The sequence below is a fragment of the Natator depressus genome, chromosome 11 (genome assembly GCF_965152275.1).
Source record: "Natator depressus isolate rNatDep1 chromosome 11, rNatDep2.hap1, whole genome shotgun sequence".
Taxonomy (NCBI): Eukaryota; Metazoa; Chordata; order Testudines; family Cheloniidae; genus Natator; species Natator depressus.
The window spans coordinates 74056754-74072727 of record NC_134244.1 but is presented as its reverse complement, the minus strand read 5'-3'; the positions used below and the strand labels follow the sequence as shown (position 1 = coordinate 74072727).

General features: G+C 54.0%; 1 non-coding gene and 1 pseudogene across 1 annotated transcript; both read left to right on the top strand.

Moving 5' to 3' along the window:
* LOC141996225 (butyrophilin subfamily 1 member A1-like) overlaps window positions 1-15974 on the top strand; it is a 102435-nt pseudogene that overhangs the window by 59893 nt on the left and 26568 nt on the right.
* On the top strand, window positions 12085-12166 carry TRNAS-CGA (transfer RNA serine (anticodon CGA)). The gene has a single exon. It is a non-coding gene; the product is annotated as a tRNA-Ser (tRNA).

The following is a 15974-nucleotide window of genomic DNA, read 5'->3' as shown; positions in this document are numbered from 1 at the left end:
CATGTGCCTGGTGCCTAGGAAACCTCCACTCCCGATGGCCATTGCCCCCTGCTATTCGCTCCCCCAGAGTCTAAGGGCACGAGAGCAACAACTCCGCTCCTCCCAAAATAGCTCTGGACAGAGAGGAGACCCCATTCTTGTCACTTCCCCCTCCGCCGGCCTACACCCCTAAACACACCCCTACACACAGACGGTTGGGGGCACTTGTTCTTTCGATGGAACAGGAAAGCGACAGCCGCAGCGACATTAAACCATCCAACATTTAGGCCGAGATCCACAAAGGGATTTAGGCTCCTAATGTCTGCTGAAATCCTTTGTGGCCCTGTGCCTTCATTCCTGAAGAGATCACAGGGAAAAGTGTTTCCCATGTGCCCTCATGGGATTTCCTAGGAGCTGATCACCAATCTCGGAGTGAATCTCCCTGGCCTGCAATCACTCCATTCCAGGGAGGGCAGGTGATGAGGGTAATTGTCATCATCATCATCATCCTTAATAACAACGGCTCTTTTCAATTCTGTCAGGCCTTCCATTACAGACTTTCAGACCTTTATGAAGACAGTTTCCCCACACAGCTTTAAGGTTATGTCTACACTAGGAGCTAGAGATGGAATTCCCCTGCTCCCATACACATATTGTGGTACCTCGATGAAGCTCGCATGACCATCCTTCTTCCTTAAACGCTGTCCTTAGACAGAGAGGGACCTGTGTCCACATTCAAACCTGTGTTCGGGCCCTGTGCTGCACCCCTGTACTTCCCACAGAGGCACAAACACACAGAGGTATTTCCTTACCTTCATACAGGCGGGAGATGCCATCTTCATTCACTGTTTCAGACAACAAATTGTAGTAATGGCGGATAGTATTTCCTAGACATACAATGAATACAGTGCATCTCATTACTTTTCAAATCCTTCGCTGAAAACTGCTAAGGATGCAGCCATTCCCCCAAGACAGCCCTTCGGAAATTAAATACATTCCTTACATCTGTTCACAAAGCACATTAGATAAAGCATCAGATGCCCAGCAGTGACTGAGAAGCTGATTTCCAAAGGAGATTGAATTCACATCAAACCAGCATGATGTGAATTCAATCTCCCCTAGGCACAGCCAAAGAGCTGTTGTGGGCAGGGGAAGTTGGTGCAGTTGATACAGCTAAGTTGCTCCCTTCATCTTGGAATACATGTTAATTCTCTCTCTCTCACACACACACACACACACACACACACACAGACACCCCGTTGTAGGATTCTGGTGCTGTCGGAGGGAACAGAGCAGCCATCTAGAAAAGGGCTTTGAAGGAAACATTTAAGAAAGCTCAAGTGAATTTCCTCTGCTTACCAATGAACAAGGCTGCAGAGTGTCGTATTGTTGTCTGGGAGCTTTCCAGGTACTCTAGGGCCTGGAACAGGAATTTGGGGATGTGGCTCTTGTTGTTCTGCATCTGGAAAGAAAGAAGGAAGAAATGCACAATATACAAATGACATGTTCTCCCCACAGCGAATAGTCCAGGAAAGCCAAAGCATATAGCCAGGCAATGGCAGCCGCCAATACGAACCCATACACCAGAGCAGCACCTCTCTGAAGTCACTGTTGTGTTCTCCAGAACCTCCGCTTTCATTTGAAAAGACAAAAGTTTGGAGGTCTGACAGTTGTGGAGAAAAATGTCAAAAATGTGAACGGATTGTAACTCCTGCAGAAATGAACCAGCAGAGAGCCTGGAATAGAGTCTTGCAACCCGACCGAAGCGGATGGGTACTCAGGCTGTGGGGTTCGAAAGGTCTCCCTCAAGTCCCCATTCACCCCTCTCAAGGCACAAGGAATTCACCTACCAAGCACTTCCCGACACACTTCAAGAGCTGTGAGGAGCCATCCCAGGCCATGCTGCGGAACAGCCTCTTCAAATGAGCCCAGCCGAGAAACATTGCGCAGCGGAAGAGCGTCAGTTTACATCGCTGCAAGAGAAGGGAGACCAAGAGGGTTCTCACTGCGAGAGGGATAGTGTGGGGGACACTGGACCTTCTCCACCCCTTGTGCTGTGTGCTGTGAGGATGGATGAGGCACGAGGCTCCAGCATGGAGTGAAGCCGGGAGGAGAAGACTCTGCTTGGGCAAGGGGCTCTGGCGATGACTGGAGTGGGGGCCCCAGGGGATTCTGGCCCTTTGCTCTGAAGGAAATAATGACGGTTGCACTTACCAGTGTCACACTCTCCTCCTGGTCTGCAAGATGCAGCAGCAGCGGGAGCAAGCAGTGGATGATTTCCTGCTGCACGAGGGGTTTGTCTGGGTCCTGCACCCTGCTCACCACGTTGCCAAGCAGTGAAATGGCAGCTGAGCGCACACTGCCCCTCTCCTGGCAATGACACACAGGGGGTGGGGACCCCCAGTTAAAGCCAGGCAGTATCAGAGCAGAACGCGACAGAGTCATAATCCGCCCGCTGCTCCGGTTCCCCCTGTGTGAACTGACTTGGCTGGCGGGAGCAGGGCGGACACCAGGCCAGTGCCATAGACATCTTGTGCAAGGCCTGAGACCCTGTGCGGGACAGCGCAGCCCCAGGGTGTCCCAGAGGCAGTTTCTGTCTGGAGAGCCCAGAATCCCAGAACCCGAGAAGATTTGGGGAGAGGGAGGGAAGTCTGCTGGAGACTGGTCTGGGGAAGGGGAGAAGCCGCTGCTGGAGCCTTGCAGGGATGCGCTGCTACAAAACACAGCATTTCTTTTGCTCTTCGGTGCCCCCGAGAGCCGAGCCATTCCCGACCCACCTCTTTCCTGCTGAGAATCTCCACCTCTTTGGGGGCCTGTGTTCTCCAGACAGCTGGTCATCTGCCCAGGGCCAGGCCCCCTCTCCCCCAGGCCAGGCTGCAGCAGGGGCTGGGAGCATGGCGCTGAGGCTGAGCTTTGGAGAGAAGAGCTCTGACAGGGAGGTGGCTCAGCAGGAGATTCCCCACCCATGGCGGGGGCGCTCCTTGGAGGCTCCATGGCAGGCCTGAGGGGTGGGAGCCAAGGAGATGGGGAGAGAGAGACAAGGGCATCAGAGACAGGTAGGGGGGGGCATGGGCTTCTCCTGGGGTTCCAAGCCTTACGTCATCAATGAAGGGGCGAAGGCTGACTGCGATGTCCTGGGAGATGGAGCCAAGGCCCTCCCTCTTGAGGAGGTAGATGATGTCTCCAGCTTTCTGCATGGCCTCCTTGACACACCCTCCATCCCGGTCACAAAACCTGGCCACGGTTCCTGGCAGCTGGGCCTGTAACCATCTCACCTGCACGAATGAAGAAGGCAACTCATTACTTTCCAGGGTGACAGCCTGGAGCACATGCTGGACCACTCCCACCTAGGAGAAACCACGGATGGCACAGCCCCCCAACGGGGCAGAAAGTCGTTCTCCTGTCACTCTGTGCCCGCTGCTCACTGTAACCTTTGTCTTTGCTCACCCCACCTCCCCCATTGCATCCCATCTGCAATCAGGGCTCAGCTCACAGGAGCAGGGAGCACGTCATGCCTTGATTTGCTCAGGAAAACAACTCCACCATTTGAGGGCTGTGTGTTAAACAACAAGGCTTGTGTGGGGATCTGGCTCTCATTTCCGAGCTATCTGAGAGACATCGGCTTCCTCGGTCCCCTGGGCAATCCACGCCTCTTACCTTTTCTGGCTGGAACACAATACTGCCAAGGCCTCGCAGACTGAGCTTACGTATGACGGGATTTGTGTCTTTGCTCCATTCCATGAGCTGCGCCCGGAGCTCTGATTTTGTCAGCACTGTCTCAATGGAAGGACTCTGGAGAAACTGGAAAGAGCCAAATCAACATCAGGTTGAGGAACAGAGGTCTTCCTGTGGGGTCTCTGCCCTAGACAGTCGTCTTTACCAAAGGGCCACTTACTCCCACCCAAAGTCTCTGGTGCGTAGGGAGCCAGTTGCTGCTGTTTCAGTTGGTTCATTCCCAAAAGTTGGACTCATGCACAAATCACAAATCAACCCCCAGGGAAAGGGGCGTCTCCAGGCCTCATTGAGCGCCATGCAGAGACCCCTGGGACAGAAGAAAAGCACAACCCCAGGAAAAGGTGAGGAGAGAAGCAAGGCCTTGGGGCACTGGAGAAACATCCCCTCTTGCCCCATAATCCCATCGAGGCACATCCAGCCAGGAGCAATCTCACCCTGTCTCCCCCTCCCTCTCTTTGCCATGCCCCACAACCATCTTTGTGCGGAGAGGAGCTAGCTGGCGGTAAGGCTGCTGAGCTGCTGACAATGTGCCCCAGAGCTTACTGGCCTGAGCTGCTCTCCAGAAAGCTCCCTTGTGCCTGTCAACTAATGAATCTCACCTCAATACAGAAAGCCATGGCGATCGTTCTCTGCTCCTCCTCCCTCTCGCTCTGGACGATGGTGATTGCCTCTCTGAAAACTGCAGGGAGCTGAGGGTTCTCACACTCGATCATGGATCTGGAACATGGAACAGAAAGTCCCTTAAAGAAAAGGAGTACTTGTGGCACCTTAGAGACTAACCAATTTATTTGAGCATAAGCTTTCGTGAGCTACAGCTCACTTCATCGGATGCATAGTGTGGAAAGTGTAGAAGATCTTTTTATATACACACAAAGCATGAAAAAATACCTCCTCCCACCCCACTCTCCTGCTGGTAATAGCTTATCTAAAGTGATCACTCTCCTTACAGTGTATATCTTCTGTCCCAGGGGTCTCTGCATGGCGCTCAATGAGGCCTGGAGACACCCCTTTCCCTGGGGGTTGATTTGTGACTTGTGGGGGGGGGGTGAGAAAACCTGGATTTGTGGTGGAAATGGCCCAACTTGATTATCATACACATTGTAAGGAGAGTGGAACAGGAATATTTCACACGGAAATCCCATTCCCAAGAGAGACCCAGTGAGGAGGAAACTTTGGGCTCTTACCTTGCAATCAGGCCAACACCCTGTGAGTAGTAATATCTGGAGGCTATCGTGTCCCAACCCTGCTGAAACTGGATGATGGCAAATTCCTTCCAGTAGCCGGGCATGGAGAAAAGAGTCTTCACAGCCTCCACTGACGTGCTAAAGAGAAACAAATACCAGTGTCAGGCAACGAGATCAGCCCCAGGCATGGCAACTCTGCAGAAGTCCTGGGACACACAGCGTGGTCAGCAGTAGCTAGCCTCCCCGAGGATAGATCCAGTGTGATATCACGGTGCTTCCCTGCCCAATGGGCCCTGTCTACACTGCCGTTTCATTGAGTTTCTAACCAATTAGTGACAATGTCGCTTCTTAAGATGATTGGTGTCATCACTCACTGTGGCTGAATACTTGATTCTTTACCGTGACAGGTAACAGGACTCAAGTGGGCATGTGGGGTCGGGTCCTTCGTTGGTGTAAGCGAGCAAAGCGATGTCAGTTTACACCACCTGAGGTGTCTTCCGGCGCTCTGGTTTTCCCGTGTAGATAGAAGCCCCTCACTGTGCCCACAGAGCCAGTCGAACGGGTCCCTCTTCCTCCTGCCTGCCTGTGGGGCTGAGATCCTGCACGGCCTGGCCCCAGGTGCTGCCGGTGTGGCTCTGTCCACATTTGGGGACGGAGGCCCCCAGATTTGCTCAGCAGACAGTGATGAAAGCACTGACCCTCTGGCGGGTGGCACATGTGGTTGGATGCACAAACTTGACTGCTGCCTGAGTGTGTGGGGAAAGCAGCTGGCCTGTGGACGGCGTCAGATGAGCGAGTGTGACTCACAAGAACACACGGCTCTCAACCCTTTTCCCTCAAGAGAGACCTGCACCCAACTGAGCCTGGGCCAACGACAGCACCTGAACCACTGATGGCCATGAACAGACCCCAAGTGTTTAACAGAACAAATCTGTTCTTCCTTTTCCTTTCAGTCATTACCTTAGGGGGCTGAGGCAGCTGGATCCCTCCTCGGGGCTGGATGTCTCGCTGGCCATGTCGGTCCCTGGCAAGTGCAGATCCATCACATACTGCACATACTGCTGTTCCTGCATGTGAGGAAGTTGGTGGGGCTCAAAAGGAGGGCAGCTCACAGCAAGAGAAATGGCTGAGAAGAGCTAGACAAGTTAGAGGCACTTGAGATTCACTGCAGGCCTATGTGGTGCTCCCTTGGCACCAGACCCATAAGGGTGCAGGGAGAACCATGGAAACTCAGCCGGCTCTCACTTGACAGGCAGCTGGGAATTGGTTCCATTTTTAATGGAGAAGTAAAATCTGAGCAAATGTATACATGGAACCAAAGAAAAATAAGATCTTTTGGGTGATACCTGAAGTCCTGCCTGAAAAGGTTCAGGCAGACATGGCTGGTTTGGATTTGGCCTATTAGTACATTTAAACCAGAAGTTCTCAGAACACATTTTTTGGTGGCCTCAGACTGTGACCACCAATTCTTGCTGGTGGCCGCACTGACGCTTTTCCCTAAAATACTTAACTGTAGGAAAAACAAATAAATATGCACATACACGTGTCCAAATCATTGTAATTTATTTATGTAGGGTTTTTTCAGACTCAAAAATAATACGAAAAATTATATTTGTATGTTGAATATTGCTTTTCGCAGCACCCTTAGTAGTTAGCTGGGAGTTTGTGAAAAGTGATATTAACAAACATACAAGTATCACTTTTCACAGCCTCCCAGGCAGCTAGTAAGCGTGCTGTGAAAAGTGATACTTGCATGTTTCTTTGTTTCGCTTTTCTCAGCAAGCCCTGGGTTTGGAGAGGGAGGCAGCAGGGGTCTGGGGCAATGGGGGGGATAGAGGTGGAACCAGGGAAGGCAGTGGGGGCTGGGGGCGATAAATGGGGGTTAGGGGAGGCGTCGGGGAGAATGGTGAGCCCTGCTGCCATATGGCTGGAGCTGGGAGGCAGCACCCCCAGGGTCCAGAGTGAGCGGCTGGAGCCCAGGGTTGGTGGCTGCTGCTGCGCAGCTGGAGCTGTGGATCAACACCCACCACCCTGGGGCTGGGGCTGGGGTTAGGGAGCGGGGTTAGGGCTGGGGGTCGGTGCCAGAGCCCGGAGCCAGCACTTGTTGCTGCACAGCCAGGGGTTAGCGCCCAGGGCCAAGGACACGTGGCCGGAGCCTGGGTCAGAGCCCGGGGCTCGAGCCGTGCAGCTGAAGCCCTGCGGCCAGGTTCTCACCCAGGGCTGAAGCCCAAGCCCCAAGGTGCCCTGCCCACCCCACAGGTGAGTCAAGAACTCACCTGGCTCCTGCAGCATTGTGCCCCACCTGTCTCCAGAGGCGGGGCATGGTGGCTCATGCAGGAGCAACAGGGAGGGAAGGGGAGAGGCTGATGCTTTGGCCTCTCCACCGCTGCCCAGGAGGCTGTTAGGCCTGCACAAAAAGCCCCTGGTAGCCGCATGTGAGAAATGCTGATTTAAACTCACTTCCATGCTGTCAAAACCTTTGCCATTGTACCTCCTAACTGCTGGTTTCTCAGGTCAGAGTGCACTTAAGGGTTAAGTGAAGTGCTGCTGTAAGAATAAGCCTCGTGTCCTTTAAAGGAAACCAAGACAGAAGAAAATACTGATGATTTTTAATATTTTTTCTTTATCTAAAAAAATTAATGAAACGATATAGAAAATTCTATTAAACACACCTTTTGCATTTTACAGATTTGTAGTATGCAAAATTTGATTTTATGTAGTGCCCATCCCCATATATATTCCAGATTAGTATAAACAAGACATGATTTCCCTGGTAACTGGGACCAGTTTTTATTCTGTCTCCTCAAATTTAAAAGTTCATTTGTATGTAGGCTTCGGGAAGAGTTCCTTTCTCATTTCTAAACACACAACACGGTTTTCTTTTCTGGATTTCTCGGCCTCAAATACAAGGAGGTGGGTCTGCAGGGTTGCTTCAGGACCAGTCTGAATGAGGGATGGTTTATTCTCCTGTTTAAAAAACAAAATTATTTCTAGTGTTACAGGAATAAAAGACAGAGAAGTCTGGTTTATAAAGCTGGATCTCTGCATCCCTCTCCCAAAAGGACTGCATGATCAGGCTCAAGGGAGTATTCAGAAATAAATTGTTGATCATCCCTTTAATCAAGTTATACCAAAGCAAGAGTTAGACAGTGGTTGGGCAATCACCATACAGTAAAATGGAGTAAATATTAATTAGAATGTTACTGCCAATAAAGACAGGTGACTCAGTAGTAAAGCTTTGATAATTAGGGGAGGCAACATTGTCTAGTAATAACTGGCTGAACGAAGAGAGGTCCTACACTCAACAGTCACTCCCATGTTGGAGGAATCTCAACTACAAAGATGAACAATCATCTTCCCAAAATAATTTTAAAATGGTGACACCCCCAATGACTTATCTCTCAGACAGAAAGAAAAGAAATAATGGTGGGGAGAAAGGGGGACCCTGGCCTGGGGAGAGGAGGCATACAGAAGTTCTGTGTGGTAGGGGAAGGTCGGAGGGCACACAGAGCCCCAGCCTAGGGGAGATGAAGAAACATGGGACAGAGCCTGTGACATGAAAGAGGGGTGAGCAGATGCAGGGAATCTGTGAAATAGAGAGGATGGGAGGGTGGCACATGGGGGGAGGGGAATGGAGGGCAGCCAGGAGCCCTCAGTGTGTGCAATGAGTACAGCCTACAGAAGCATCTAAGTATGAGAATGCCAAGTTCATAATACTTTGCATGTCTAAAATGACTTTTATCACTGTCCCAAAGAACTTTAAAAATGCAGATTATTTCTTCCCATTTACAAATAAACTCTCTTGCCATGGTTTTCTGGAGAGAGCTGCACAGAGTCAGAGTATTAGCTATGTTTCTGGCTCCTGACCAAAACAGATAATCTGTCAACATTTGCTTTACGTGCATGTAGCATTCAGGGGTGGGGTTCTGGGAAGGGATCAGGAGTGATGCTTATATGCCTAGATCGTCCAGTAGAAGATTTTGGAAGTAAAAGATGTCTGACAGAGGCAGGTTTCAGTATGAACCTAGCTCTCAGGTAAAGCCTGGCCCCTTCTTGGTGGCTGTGGAGCATTCTTTCTTAAAAGACCTAGTCTTGGACTGCAAAGGCGTGGGGTAGCATTTAAGGAGCACTGACAGGGGATGCATACTTCCTACTGCCAAAGAGCTCAGCTGCACAGGGGCTCACTGCACACCACTATACAGCTGAGATCTGGAACTTGATCAGTGGATCCTTTGTGTTCTCTTATCCTAATCTCTTATCCTTTGAATTCTCCGGGAATTACTGGGTAAAATCATATTGTTGGTGTAATGCCGGAGGTCAGATTAAAAAACCCACATTAGTCCTTTCCATGGAATCACAGAACCGGAAGGACCGTCCTAGTCCCGTCCCCTGCACTCAAGGCAGGACTAAGTACAGTAGAACCTCAAAAATACGAACACCAGAGTTACAGACGGACCCGTCAACCAGACACCACGTGGACCCAGAAGTACGCAGTCAGGCAGCAGCGGAGACGAAAAACAAAAAAACCCAACAAATACCGTGCTGTGCCGGCACTGCATCGTCAAGTTAGGCACATCGGGGCTGCCTGTCCCCACCCCACCCACCACTTGCCACGCGGAAGGCCAGCCACGTACAGGTGAAGACGCTGAGGTTCACAGGCACAGCTGTGAGCTCCCGAGAAGGAGTGCTGGGGTCTGCACTAGCCACAGGGGCCGTTTCCCGCCTCTGGCTGGGAGGGGGACAAGCCTGCAACCTTAGTCTCAGTCCAGGAAAGAAGCTCCCTGAGATGCTGCTGGAACCTGGCCGAGAGCGTCAGCTGCTGGAGCCCGAACTCCTGCCCGCCTGCCGCGCTCTGGAGGAGCGGCTGCGTTTGAAAGGGCCCCAGCCTGCACTGCGCACCCACTGGTGCCAAAGCGCCCCCGGGTGCCTCACGCATCACCCTTGCAGTCAGGGGGCTAGAATCAGAAACTTGCCGGGCAGCCGCTGCAGAGTGTGAGCCCCCGTTCCGAGCACTCCACCCTGAGGAGCAGCCCATAACGGCTTGGGCAAAGTTACGAACAACCTCCATTCCCGAGGTCTCCGTAATTCTCCTGTATTATCTAGACCAGGGGCTGTCAACAGGCGAACAACGGGACAAATCCGGATTGCCAGACGCTTTTGAACAGACCCCAGAAACTTTTTATTTACATATTATCGTTATTATTATTTTTGTAAATGATTTTCTCTGCAGTCTGGCCCCTGACTGTACATTGATGAAGAATTTGGACCTTGACAAAAAATAATTGACTACCCCTCATCTAGACCATCCCTGAGCGGTGACTGTCGATCCTGCTAAGAACCTACAATGACAGAGATTCCACAACCTCCCTAGGTAATTTGTTCCAGTGCTTAACTATGCTGGCAGGAAGTTTTTCCTAACGTCCAACCTAAACCTCCCTTGCTGCAATTTCAGCCCATTGCTTCTTGTCCTGTCCTCAGAGATTCACAAGAACAATTTTTCTCCCTCCTCCTTGTAACAACCTTTTATGTACTTGAAAACTGTTCTCATGTCCCCTCTCAGTCTTCTCTTCTCCAGACTAAACAAACCCAGTTCTTTCAACCTTTCCTCGTAGATCATGTTTTCTAGACCAGGAGTTCTCAACAGGGGGTTCGTGGCCCACTGGGGGTCCATGAACCCTTTCAGGGGGGCCGCAGGGCCCCGTGGCTAAAATCCAAAGCCCGAACCCCAGCACCTCCCACAGGGCTGAAGCCGGGAGCAGCAGGGCTGAATTCTGGAGCCCCGAGCCCCGGTGCTCCCCAAGGGCCAGAAGCCCTGAGCCCATGGGCAGAGTTGGGGGAACACAGGGGTGTTACACCCCCCCCAAACTACAGTGCAAGAGCAGGGCAGTCCTGGGGTAGCTCCACACCCGCCCTCCACTACCTCCTCTCTCCACCCCCTTGCTAGGTCGGAGGTGGGAAGTCAGAGTCCGGCAGCGTGGGACAGCTGCTGCTCTGACTGGTGCCATGGAGCAGGCAGCCGCAGCGTTGCCTCGTCTCCTGCTGCTGCAGGGGGTTGAAGCTGCTCCCCTTTGCTCATGCAGCTGGTAAGAGCTGCCTGGGCGGGGGGACCCGGCTGCTTTGTGGCTGGCAGAGCCCTCAGGGTACAGGGACCGCAGGGGAGCCCTGAGAGCACACAGACCCTAGCTACCTCCTCCCTGTACCCTGAGCTACCCTCTGCCCAGACACAGCCCCTAGCTACCCCCCTCCCTGCACCCTGAGCTACCCTCTGCCCAGACACAGCCCCTAGCTACCCCCCTCCCTGCACCCTGAGCTACCCCCCTGCACACCCCTATGCACAGCCCCTAGGAGTCTCCCTGCACCCTGAGCTACCCTCTGCCCAGACACAGCCCCTAGCTACCCCCCTCCCTGCACCCTGAGCTACCCTCTGCCCAGACACAGCCCCTAGCTACCCCCCTCCCTGCACCCTGAGCTACCCCCCTGCACACCCCCATGCACAGCCCCTAGGAGTCTCCCTGCACCCTGAGCTACCCTCTGCCCACACACAGCCCCTAGCTGTCCCTCTCCCTGCACCTCAAACTTTTTGAGCTGAGCCCCCTCACCTTTGAGTTATAATTTTTGGTGGTAAGCCCCCCAAGTCCAGACAGGCGGGTGGCCTGCTGAGGTGAGTCAGGGGGTGGAAGTAGCATACCCTCCCCAGACCCCGACGTCGGAGCTGGCTTGAGCCTCACTGGCCCCTGCCCACCCAAAACAGAAACTCCCCAGTGCAGCCACAGCCTCAGGGCAGGGACGATGCCCCGGGACTCCGGGGACACAGTCCGGGCCTCTCACCTCCAGGGCACTGGGGTTCTCTTCTGCCCAGGGCAGGAGTGAGCAAACGTCTGTATGACGTGATGACCATTTAGAAACCGGTGAGGAATGAGCTGGTTTGAGGGGAGTTGATCTCGGTCCAGTTGCAGGTCAGTGAACCTCTCCCTGTCTCCATGTCCCTATCTTTAAACAATTACAGGCCCCACAGGAAGGGGTTGGTTTCATGTTTAACCACATGGCTAAGCAATGAGAACCCCAAATCCCCCTGCGCTTTGGGAGCCAGGTTTCCTGTTTGAATTCTGTGTTTCTGATGACTTCAGGCCTGGGCACTGTGATTATTTACCAGTTTCTCGGGCCTGAGGGGGTCACGTCACTCACGGCTGTGAGGGCCGAGCGGTGAAGGCGTTGGACTCGATATCCAATCGGGTTTCCCTGCGCAGGTTCAAATCCTGCTCACAGCGAGGCCTGTGTTTTAGCCACACTTGCTCACCAGGGCAATACATCTCCACCGACCCTGGGACGCTCTCCATACACTCCCCACCCCAAGGAAACCCTGTTCTGCTCCTTTCATGGGGATGCCTGGGATGGTGCCTCATGCTGTGTCCCTGCGGTCTCAGCTCCCGAGGCCTCTGCCCCTGACCCAGCGCCCCCCGGCTCAGCCCCACCCCTGGGTGCTGCTCCTCTCCAGCGCGTGGAAGGAGCTGAGCACGGGCAGCCCGTATCAGAGGCCAGGGGAGGATGAGCCTCCCCCAAAAGGCCGTCCATGAGGCGGGGGAAACGCTGGGGATGTGGGGAGGGTCTCCCCTCCGGAGGCCCGTGGGCCCGTGGTCAACTTTTGAGGGCCAGAAATGAAGCTCCAGAGAAGTGGGGGCCCCGCCTGCACCCCGCTCCCCTCTGCCTCTTAGCCCGATGCCCTGCTCTTGCTCTGCCTCTTCCCATCCCCCCTCCGCCTCTTCCCCCAAAACCTGCACCCCACCCCCCCTCGGCCTTTTCCCCCGCGGCCCCGTCTTCTCATGCCTCTTCCTGTCCTGCTCCACCTCCTTCCCCAAGGACCCCACGGCCCCCCGCTCACCGAAGACAGAGAAAAGGGACGGGTGCCTGGCCCCATGGCCCCCCGGTAGCCTGCCTTAGGGGAAAGGGGCAGAGAGGAGCAAGCAGGGGGTGAGTGGAGTCTTGGGGGAAGAGGCGGAGAGGAGCGAGGGGCAGGTAGGGGGACCTCGGGGGCCAGAGGAGTGAACAGTGGGTGGGCGGGGCCTTGGGGGAAGAGGATGACCAGGGGCGGGGCCTCTGTGGCAGGGCCATGCTCTAGGCGCCGGTGGCCCCCCAACTTCTCGGGGTCATCGGAAACCCAGGATGAAGGTGACACAGGGCCTGGTTCCTGTTTGGGCAAAGATTCCATAACACCTCTCCCTTCCTGGCAGTGTGAAGGGGCTGGACAGGGCATAAAGCCCTCCAGACACGGCCGGAGACAGGGAAAGGGCCGTCAATGCGGAAGAGAATCGGGCCCAGAGTTAGACAAGGGGTGCAGAGAATATTCTGGATTCTGGTCATTGCACTTCGCCCTTGCTCGAAATGCTTCCTGTATTTTCTCCATTTCACTCCCTGACTCTCGATCTCTGCCCCTTTCCCCGTTTCGTCCTCAGAATTAGCACGTTCAGCCGGTTAATCGCAGCAATCCCGCCATAACGCAGCAGCCTGAAATCTCAGCTCTCCCCCGCCCCTCGCACGAGACCTGCTGCCAGCTGAACTGGAGAAAGAATGGGGAACGTCTCTGGCGAAGGGTGTGAAACAGACCCCCGGAAAAGGTGAGTTTTCACAGGGATTTCCTCAAATTAGGAGAAACTTGGGGTCCCAGTTAGTGCCCAGAAAACCCTTCAGGGATCAAACAAACCAGAGGCCCAGCCCACCCCGATCTGGGCTCCACGTGGGAGTGAGCAGGGGGCTGCTGAGACACACACAGACTGCTGGGCACGCACGGACTGTGGCTGGGGAGAGGGCTGCCAGACCTCCCTAGGGTGACCAGACAGCAAGTGTGAAAAATCGGGACAGGGGTGGGAGGTAATCGGAGCCTATATAAGAAAAAGACCCCAAAATCGGGACTGTCCCTCTAAAATCGGGACCTCTGGCCACCCTAGACCTCGCCCACAGACTGCCACTGAGGGAGGAGGGGGCAGATGCACAGACCTGCATTGACCACACGGATTGTGAGGTTTGCTCCCCTCCTGTCTCCAGTGGGGCTGAGGTTTCTCCCTGAGCCTGCTGAGCCCTGTGGCCCTTCCCAGCCACGCCCGTGGGAGCAGAAAACACCGAGAGACCAGGCCGGGGAGGTCATATGGTTTATTGGACCAGCTTCTGTTGGGGAGAGAGACCAGGGCCTGAGGACGAGCTCTGTGGAGCTCGAAGGCTGGTCTCTCCCCAGCAGAAGTTGGAGAATGAAAGAGATCCCCTCCCCGCCTTGTCTCTCTAATCTCCTGGCACCGACCTTGCAAACAGAGAACTCTGAGGCAGTTCAGTGCTTCCAACCGAGCACCAGGAGCCCGTATGTAACACGGACGTTGCATTCATTCAAACAGTGCCTAGCGCAGCTGGGGGACGGGCTTCAAGCTGCTGCCAGCCACAGCCCCTTCTGTGCCCCAAACCGGGGGCGACTGCACCTACCGGCCAGACCTCTCTGTTCCAGAACGGAGGTGCCCTTTGGTCTCAGCCCGGCGCTCTCACACAACCACAGCAGCTCCAGTCACCAGGTCCCCTCTTGGCGCAGTGGGAGCGGGCAGCAGGACAGAGCAGGCAGGCCACCGAGGGGGAACTGTACTCCGGGAAGCCGTGACTCTGTCAAGGATTTAGGTGTCATACCGGGCGAGCCGCTCAACATCCGCTCCCGGTGCGATGCTGTGGGGAACAGGGCCAAAGCCATCGGTGATGACGGGGGGATTTTCTTGGTTTTTCAATGGTTTGCATGCCACGTGTGGGACTCAGTTTCCCTGGGTGCTGTTTGTTTAACGAGGTGGCACTGGTGGGAGAGGTCGTTTGTTGTTACAGAGGACCAGCGGTGATCTCGCCTGAGAGTTGGGCCCTCAGGCAAAGGCCTGGAGAATGGATACCCCAGCAACTGGTGAGCGGGAGGCCCAGCTTGGAAGTCACAGCCAGGTCGGGCCAGTAGTAGGACAATGGGCTGAGGAGAGAAGACCCGGTGACTGCTTCCAGCCTGGGGGAAAGAAAAGAGGGAGGAGAGGAGAGGCTGAGATAGAGGAGACCCAGGCAGCCTGTTCACCTGGGACAGAAGACAAAGGACACAGGCTTGTGGGAAGCTGATATCGGACGCTTAGCTGGAAGGAGGGGGCTTCTGGACTGGGGAGAGAAAACAGCCAGAGCCCACACAGGTGCAGGAGAGACCTAGATGGACTGTGCTGAGGGAGGTTAGGCCTGAGGCCCTGAGAGTTTGCTGTGCTGTGTTCAGATGCTCAATAAACCCCTCTCTTTTACGCTGGCTGAGAGTCACGGCAGTCTCAGGATCGGGGTTGCGTTCTTCCCTCTGGGAGTAGAGGCCCCAGGGGTCCAGAGTGAGGGGACTCCCTGAGGGGGCCCACGGCAGACAGGCATGCTCAAGGCTCAGAGAAGAGGGGTTCCAGGAGGTGGAAGGGCCTACGGCTTAACCCTCGAGAGAGTGGATCTCCGAGAAGGGCTGTCACACTGAAGGAGGTTCCTCCCAAGGACTGTACGAGGCTGAGAGAGAGCACAAGTCCTGTGAGTCCGTGACGCCATCCATGGATAGATAAACAGAGGATGGAACGGGAGGTGATTCAGTAGTGGGGAGACTGACACTGGAATACCGCATCCTGTTCTGGTGTCCACATTTCAAAAATAACGTTAAAAAAAACTGGAGAGGGTGCAGAAAAGAGCCATATTTGAGGGATGGAGAAGACTTATAAGGAGGGATTGAAAAACTCAGTCTGTTTAGTTTTCAAAAAGATGGAGAGGTGAGCTGATGGCAGCCTGCAGTGCCTTCGCTGAGAGAAAACACCAAGTATTTAAAGGGCTCTTTAGTCTTGCAAAGAAAGGCAGAACAAGAACCAATGGCTGGAAGCAGAAATCAGAAAAATTCTCCTGAGAACAAGGCAGAGATTTGTAAGAGGGAGGGCGACTCATCACTGGAACAAACTGCCAAGAGAAGTGATGGATTCTCCATCTCTTGATGTCTTCCAGTGAAGACTAGATGCCTTTCGGGAAGGTGCTTTCATCAAAAAGCAGCTCTTGTGATACACGGGAGGG